This window comes from Sus scrofa, chromosome 5, assembly GCF_000003025.6.
Source record: "Sus scrofa isolate TJ Tabasco breed Duroc chromosome 5, Sscrofa11.1, whole genome shotgun sequence".
In the NCBI taxonomy this organism is placed as follows: Eukaryota; Metazoa; Chordata; class Mammalia; order Artiodactyla; family Suidae; genus Sus; species Sus scrofa.
This window is the reverse complement of record NC_010447.5, coordinates 77,935,030-77,943,852: the sequence shown is the minus strand read 5'-3', so window position 1 is coordinate 77,943,852 and position 8,823 is coordinate 77,935,030. Positions and strand designations below refer to the sequence as shown.

The following is an 8,823-nucleotide window of genomic DNA, read 5'->3' as shown; positions in this document are numbered from 1 at the left end:
TTTGTAGAATAGGGATGATGATGCTAAAAATATAGCCTGCCTTGGTTGGGTGGTTGTGAATTACTGCAGGTGAAGTACAAACAGCAGTTCTGGCACTTGGTAAATACTCAATAAATCACAGCTTTTCCTCTTACTGCTGTTTCTACGTCCAGTGTCACAATACCTCACAGCACACCACCCAGAGCTCTAATCATATATTAATGTTTATAAGAAGCTTGGAGAAAATTAGGCAGAATTGTAAAAGACAGAGAGTTTAAAACTGTCAAGTGGGAGTTCTCGCTGTGGCTCGGGGGTTAAGAACCTGATTAGTATCCATGAGGATTAGGTTTGATCCCAGGTATCGCTCAGGGGGTTAAGGATCCGGTGTTGCCGTGAGCTGTGGTGCAGGTTGCAAAGGCTGTTTGGATCTGGCAGTGCTGTGGCTGGAGTGTAGGTGGCCGCTACAGGTCTGATTCCACTCCTAGCCTGGGAACTTCCATGTGCCTTGGGTGTGGCCCTAAAAAGAAAAAAAAATTGTCAAGCAAAACATTATTTTTTCAAGACTCAAGGGAAAAGTGCTCTGGAAGTGAAAGCCCAACAGCAAATGATGGATTTAGTGGCCTTCTCTCTCACCTTGGGCTTTCGCTCTCTCTTGAAGCACCTCTCAAGTTCTCTGTTTTCTGCATCTCCTAACACTTACTTTGTAACGACCTTACTTCATCTTCACAGCATTCTCAACCCGAATTCATCCCATTTTCCCAACGGAATACTTTTCCCACACTAAATTTTTCAGGCTCAAATAGCATTAAAAATTTTAATAAATAGGAACCTCAATTAAATAATTCAGGAGACCAGAAGAGGGAGCTCTCATGTCCTGGGACATTAGCAGAGCCCAATAGGAGGAAGAGACTCCTCTCCCTTCTGTCAAGGACTCAGCCAATGAAAAGCCATGGTCTTTTGTATTTGTTTACTTTGTTTACCATAATGCCCCCCCCCTTCTTCTTTATAAGTTTGTCCTTCTGTTGTGACAGGACTTGCCTGTGGCTCACCATGGTTGCAGAGCCTGAATTATAATTCTCTTATCATCCCTCCAAACCTTTTCTTTTCAGAGAAATACTTGGCCATGTATGTTTCAGATCAACAATAGCATCTGGGGACCATCAGCAGGACAGTCCATAGTGGGCACTGGCAGCCCACGTTTGTCTCCTGCAAAATCTGCCAGGCAAATGTACCTCTCTAAGGGACATCTGTTGGCTGTCTCCATGCCCACCTGCATGACCTCGATTTCCTTTTGGAATATCAATCTCTCTTCTCTATGCTCAGCCATGAAGTTGGGAGAGGGCTCTTTCTTCCCTAGTTCTAGGGGTGAACTGAAGCCAATAGATATATTCTGTACCCCTGGCTCTGATGAGTGGTTCAGGGTAGAGCTCAACATAGCCAATCACAAACAGTGAGACAAGAGGAGACATTTGCTGCAAATTCTGGCTTCTTCTGTGGGAGATTTTTGAAGTAGCTTTTTGCTCCCATCGTCTCCCTCTTTTACTAGATGTGTAAGAGGAGGCATTTGGCACAGGAGCTGCTGCAGCCATTTCAGAATCACGAGGGCCAAACTGGCTGAAGAATGGCATCGACACCAGGAAAACACACACACACACACACACACACACACACACACACACACACAGGTGGGAGGAGGGAAGGAGGGAGGGAGCGAGGGTTCTAGATGAAGTTGGGATTGAACTCTTAACTTTTTTGAGATGTTTAGTTTTGTGAGACAATCTCTTCTTTTTATTACTTAAGCCAGTTTGACCTGTGTTTTCTGTTGCTTACAATGTAGTGACCATATTGATACAGTGTCTGGTTTCTGAGTCAGCAGAGAGTACGAGGGTCAAAATCAATCTCTCTCTCTTGCAATGGTTTTTTGTTTTTTGTTTTTGTATTATACCCACAGCATGTGGACGTTCCTAGGCTGGGGATCGAGCCATAGCAGCAACCTAGGGAATCTGCAGTGACAAGGCTGGATCCTTAACTCACTGCACCACAAAGGAACTCCCTCTCTCTCTGCATACTTTGTTACATTTATTCAGAGGTCAATTTTAAATAGGGGTTTAATCACACTGCCTCAAAGTTGTGGATCCTGGTTGATTATGTCTTTTTTCATCCACTTACCTAAGTTAACTAAACTTCTCTTTATACTCTTAATACTCAGGGTAAAGAGAGAAGAATCTTCCTTCCACATACATTTGGAAATTCTTGCCCTTCCACTGCCTTCACATTCTGAATTGCTTGTCCTTGAGAATAAGAACCCAGTTTAAGGACATTGTTAGTTTCCCTATAGAGCCTTAGGAACAAATTAGAACTTTGAGATAAAAATAATCCTCAAAAATGTCATATTTTCATCCTATTTTACATTCATTATTTGGAGAGTCTGAAAAGGATGTGCCTATCTCACTTTAATGGAAAGGTTCTATTTCAGGAAAGGCTTTTGTATGAATTTGGGGAAGGTGCTATAAAAGGGGCATACAGTTATAGCAAACCAATTTATAATGTTATTAGATATTATCTATAAGTAGAATGATGATATAATATGCTGTACAAACCAAAACATATTTGAGGATAAAAGGAGGGAACTATTATTGAGTATATCAAGTCTTTTACTACTGGCCAAGATGGAATAACAGGGACTGGATTGACCCTCCCACCTGAAAATCTAAAAAAACCAAGGAAAATATATGAAACAATGGCTTTCAAGACACTGGATATTAGACAACAAAGGGAAGAATTCCTGAGGCATTAAAAAAAATGATGTGGGTATTATGATTGCCTGGAAAGTTTTCAGTCTTTACCGAAGGAAAGGGGTGGTGGTGGTGGTGGGGAAGCAGGGCAGATGGAGTCAGGTGCTCTTTCTAAGTTGAAGTTGAAGGGAAATTTCTGAGAGTGCAGGACAAGGCAGCTAGAGTTCATAGGGCAGAGCACTAAAGAGAGAAATAGAGGGAGAGGGAGAAGGAGAAGAGTGAGGGAGGGAGAAAGAAAGAGAGAGGCAACCCAGGGCCAGGGAAACAACCCCCCAAAAGGATTAATTTTTGGTGCTCACACAAGGTAAAGAATATATCCAAAGTGGAAAACCTCATAGTTACTGGAGCATCAGGGAGAGTGCTGACTTTTGCCTCAGTAGGAGGGCAAAATTAAAATGCTTAATTTGGTCCTATTTAACAAAGCTTAAAAGCAAGACCCAAGGGCCTCAAACTATTTCCAAGTACTTTAATTCGTCCCAAAACAAATTCAAGAATTTTCATAGGAATACAAATTACCTAGCACTCAAATTCACAATGCTTGGCATCTAATTAAACCTTGCCAACATACAAATGGAAAGAAAATACAACTTCTGAAAGTGGAGCAAAATTATTGAAACAAATCAAGAACTGATAAAGATTAGACAACGACAATAAAAGTTATTTTTACTGGATCCCCCATCTTCTAGAAACCTAGAGGAAAAATTTAACATGGTAATAAAAGCGTAAAAAAAAGATTCAAATTGTGCTTCTAGAGATGAAAACTATAATGTCTGAAATGAAAACTCTATTGGATGGGATTACAGTACATTAGAGAACTGCAGAAGAAAAGATTAGCGACTTGAAAACAAAGCAATAGAAACTACTCAAAAATCAAACACAGAGAGAGCAGAGATGGAAAAAGAAAGAACGAAGTATCACTGACATCACTTCAAAAGGCTTAATATACCATTAGGTAATTGGAGTCCCCAAAGGAAGAGGGAGGAAAAATTATCTAAAGAAATAAGACACCCCCCCCAAATTCCTAAATTCAATAAAGACCATAACTCACAAATCCAAGAAGCTCAGCAGACACCACATGTAAGAAATATCAAGAGAGCTAGATTAAGCTACATCATCGTCAATTTTCCTATTAAAAATTTCAAGGAGAAAATCTTAAAAGGAGCCAGCCATAAAAGACACGTTAAGTATAACATCTCAAAGATAAGAATGAGAGATTACGTTAAGAGAGCAGTAATTGGACCGTGTAACTCCACACTATTTAGAGAGGGTGGTGTTCAACTCATCTAAGTTGCAGTCCTTTCACTTAAGACGTTGTAGTCAGTGGATTGCGGAGAGGAGGTTAACACATGTTATAGGCATGTCTGGAGGCCCAGGGCTGTGCAGTCTTAGAAGACGGTTCTGGATCTGTGCTGATTTGTTTTGTTCAGAAACAGTAAGGGAATCTCAGTTTACCCCAAAGACTTTCCCATTTAAGAATTTTCAGAAGTCACCAAAACCAAATCACCTTATTTTAATAAGTTTCATCCCAAAACATTCCACGTTGCCAAACTCCTAGACAAATCAAGAGACTGTTTTATCAAACATGGTTTAGGTTCTTGTACAAAGATGATTTTGGTATTTTTAAAAATTGGACACTGCCCATCCGGAAATATCTCACAACTCTGAACATTAGAAAGAAATCCCTTTGCTTTACTATTTGATTTAAAAAGTATTTGCTGGTAAAAGCTTTTGTTGTTGTTGCTGTTGTTGCTGAACTATATAAAGAAGGGGATATATCCTGCCACTCATGCCTGAAATACTAGGATAAATTCACAAAACTCATATTTGGCTCATGGGGTATATCTCTGGAGCAGTGAAAGATATACTTCTTTTTTAAAAAAGGCAATAAAGGTTCAGATAGTCCTGGCCAAATAAGAGATAGATAGGATTTAAAAATAGCTCCCAACAGTGCTGGGTACTCAGTGGGAAGCTCAATATTGATGGATAGTAAGACCATCCTTTGCTGGAACCTATGTAGTAAAAGAAACATTTAAGCAAAATACTTGAAAAAGAAAATAAAAGCTACCTGGTGGAGAGTCCTGTGATTACTTCTCTCAAAGAATATTTGTAATTTCATTCTAAATTCTGTTTTTAAGAGAGTGGAACTGGAATATTTAATGTTCACAGCTCCTGAGAAATGTTTAAAGAACATGTGATTTGAGGCATAACCCAAGAGCTCATTAGCACTAAACTCTGTAGTACAAACTCTATCGTATATGTTCCGAGGGTAGTCGTCAAGGATTTTCAATTAGCGAAAGAGGACTAGGATGGGAACAGTATGTTAGGAAGAGAAATCTGGTCTTTTGAGACCTGCAATCCTTTGCCGGGAGCCGTTCCTGAAGGTCTGCCTTCTGACACAGTCAAGGAGACCAGAAACCCAGACTGCACGGCATGTGTGGGAAAGCCACGGTTCCTGCTTCGGCTGCTACTTCTTTGTCTGCTTATGTTGTTTACAATGACTGCGGGAGAAGGAAAACGCCAAGGATTGATGCTTACTTATAATCGGCCAGAATTCCCTGCTGTTCTTACTATCCCCCGTTCTATGATCATCATCCGTTTCTAAGATTCCCCCCTTTTTCTGAAAAGAGCCCCTAATAAAATGCTTTCATATTTGGACTGTTATTGTTTAACCTGTGGAAAACCCTGGACGCAAAATAGAGGCTTGAGGCACAGGTCTCTCTTTGCTCCAGCAGGCAGATATTTTCCATGTCAGGGGCTGGTGGATGAATAGGGTAGATATGGGGCCATAGTTCAAGGAAAACGTGTGTGGTTTGTACCAAGTAGTTGGAAACAGGTCAGGAAAATACCCATTTCCAGTCAATTGTATATTGATACGTCAGGCCTATTGGCCCAACCCCAAAGAGTGTAAATGCCACGGCTTCTATTTCGAGGAGAATTAAGTAACCGTTAATAAATATAGCTTACCTTTGCTAATGGAAAGGAGTTAGGACTATACAGAGAGATTTCTACAGTAAGGTAGTTAACAGACTTACACTTTTCTGCTCTATGAGAACTAGGTCTCAGTCATAAGTACATCTGATTTTAAGTAGTCAAGAGAAAAGTACAAAGAAAAGGAGCATTGTGTGTGTCCCCCTGATACGTAAAAATATTCAATGGATTGGAAAGTTCAAAAATGTCCAAAGATGTATGACGCATAATATAAGGAAACAAAAAATGTGTATAAACTGAGCCTGTACAAACCATAAACGAGCAGTCCTGCATAATCACCAGGCCTGTGTCCATTCCTACGCCGACGCCGCCCATCCTTCGGGAAAACCTGGTCCAGCTGGAGTGGGACTCCGGCAATCCTTAATTTCAGGGCTAGGCTGTTGGTTTTTTTTTTTTTTGTCTTTTGTCTTTTGTCTTTTTAGGGACGCACCCGTGGCATATGGAGGTTCCCAGGCTAAGGGTCGAGTCGGAGCTGTCTCCACCAGCCACAGCCACAGCAATGCGGGATCCTCAACCCACTGAGCGAGGCCAAGGAGCAAACCCGCAACCTCATGGTTCTTAGATGGATTCATTTCTGCTGCGCCCCGATGGGAACTCCAGTGCTAGGCTTAATTTAGGCACGGAGGGCAATTGATACCTAAATCACAAACTCATTTATGCATTACAAACTCATTTTGCTGTATCGTCTCTTCTAGCCCTTTAGGCTCTTCCCTGTTTCCAAACATGCAGAATTCATGGCCATGATAACACACTTGGACTTGACGGGAGGAACACATTACTGTTTTATTTGCAAATCCTACCATTTCCTTATCTCCGTTTAAGCCTCTCCTCTCCCAAGGAATGTGCCTACCCTCTAAGCACATACTCCATATTGATATTTTTTGTTTTGTTTTTGAGAACTCCAATTTTCCTTTCTTAGTCTTAGCTGCATTAGTCCCATAATGCTTATAACAAACTAATTCTTAGAGTGGGCTTCTGTATGTGTTTCAGAAATTAACTGGCTACGATGTCCTTGAAGACAGGGACTCTGACTTATGTGAATTGAACAAAGCCCTCTCCTCTCCTGTATATATGTGAAATTAGATATATTGCCTGAGTAGATGCAACGTGAATAAATTTTCACTAATTCCACTCCCCACCATTACTCCACATACTATACCAGTCTCCTCATTGTAGTCAGAAACTAGAGAGAAGAATTTTAGCTTTTAAATTCACTTTGTATGTTCCATACTGTCTGCAGCCACGTGGCTTAAACTTGCCCTGAAGAGGATTATAATTGAATATTAAGGAAAAAATTGCACCATCATTTTGCAATTCTCCCCATCAAGAGGTGGAGTCTGTTTCTCTACACTTTTTTTTTTTTTTTTTTTTTTTTTTCTTTTTCAGCTGCACCCGTGGCATATGGAAGTTCCCAGGCCAGGGACTGAATCTGAGCTGCAGCTATGACCTATGCCTTAAGTCGCTGCACCAGGTCAGGGATTGAACTTCTACCGCCACAGCGACAGGGTCAGATCCTTAACCCATGGTGCCACAGTGGGAACTCCTATTTCTTTACACTTTGATTCTTGGTTTGGCTTTTTGATTCCTTTGAGCCAGTGAGACATGAGCAAGCATGGAATAAGCAGTGGCATGACCAATGCTTGTTCACTGGGACTTCTCTCTTTTGCTATTTTTGGAACCAAGCTGCCACATAAAAAAGCCCAGAGTAGCCTGCTAAACACTGGAGGCTTGTGACCTAGTTATTCAGTTGCCTTAGTCAATCACCGGACATGCCCGTGAGCCATCCAGGACCACCAGCCCCCAGTCAATCCACCAGCTGACTACTACCAGGTGAGCGGGCCCAGGTAAGACCAGCAGAGGAATTGCATGACTAAGTACAGCCCAAATGCAGACCTATAGAATTAGCTATTATTATGAACGAATAAATAATTATGTTCGAGTCTCTAAGTCTGGGGATGTTTTTGTTAGACTGCAAAATAAAACGGATTTCATATATAATAAAATCAAGATATTAAAAATCTCATTTGTATGCATATTTGGCAGAAAGCTGCCTGTGCTTTAAGGAAGACTGTATACACCGTCTTTAGAGCCTTTGGGGAAAGAATGAAGAATTATGCTCCCTGGCTGCATCTAAGAAAACAAACATACAAATAATCAAAAGAAATAAAAAGAATCCTACTGGCAAACTCATCTAGTTAAACTACATTCCACAGTGGAGGGGCAGGAACAGCTTCTTTCCTCCTTTCCTAGAAGGCAAAAATAGAGACAAAAGCAGTAAGAAAAGGACAGCATTATAGCTTCCTGTTCAGCTAATATGATTGTTTCATCACAAATATTTTTTAGTTGCTGCAGTGCTTCAACAGACAACATAAACTGAACTAACAGACCAGGAATTAAGCCAAGAACTCTTCAGAGGCCATCTGATTTAATTCTCCCTGCACTTCTGGGAAGAGAATGTGCTCTGATGCCCATGGTACAAACGAAGAAACTGGACTTAAACCGCTTAAATAACTTGCCCAGGAGAATATTTAACTAGTAAAGTGGTGGGGCTGGAATTTGAATCCAGGCAGTCTAGATTCCAAACCACGGGTCTACACTCTTAACTAAAGTGCTACACTGCTTCCTAAATGAAGAGCTGGAACAAAACACTGTGTAAGGAGTGCTTTATATTTTAGGATCCTACTTTGGATGATGGGAAGGGATAGCTTGGCTTTTATTTTAACTGTCCTCTGGAGGCCTTGAAACTAAAAAGAAAAGGTGCGACCATTAGGCTGCTTTCATGTTGGAGTCCATCATTTAAAATTATTTTCCAGGAGTTCCCTTTGTGGCTCAGTGGCTAATGAATCCAACTAGGAACCAGGAGGTCGTGGGTTCGATCCCTGGCCTTGCTCAGTGGGTTAAGGATCCAGTGTTGCTGTGAGCTGTGGTGTAGGTTGCAGACGTGACTCGGATCCTGTGTTGCTGTGGCTCTGGTGTAGGCCGGTGGCTACAGCTCCGATTAGACCCCAACCCTGGGAACCTCCATAAGCCTCCAGGGCAGCCCTATAAAGACAATAAAAAA

The 8,823-nt window shown here is 41.2% G+C and overlaps 1 long non-coding RNA gene across 3 annotated transcripts; it reads left to right on the top strand.

Annotated features, from left to right (window-relative positions):
• Positions 7,247–8,408, top strand: LOC110260773. Of its 3 annotated transcripts, none has more exons than XR_002344180.1 (2): positions 7,247–7,592; positions 8,106–8,408. It is a non-coding gene; the product is annotated as an uncharacterized LOC110260773 (long non-coding RNA). The 3 variants fall into 3 exon arrangements; XR_002344179.1 differs by having other exon boundaries at positions 7,247–7,606; XR_002344181.1 differs by having other exon boundaries at positions 7,247–7,606; positions 7,806–8,408.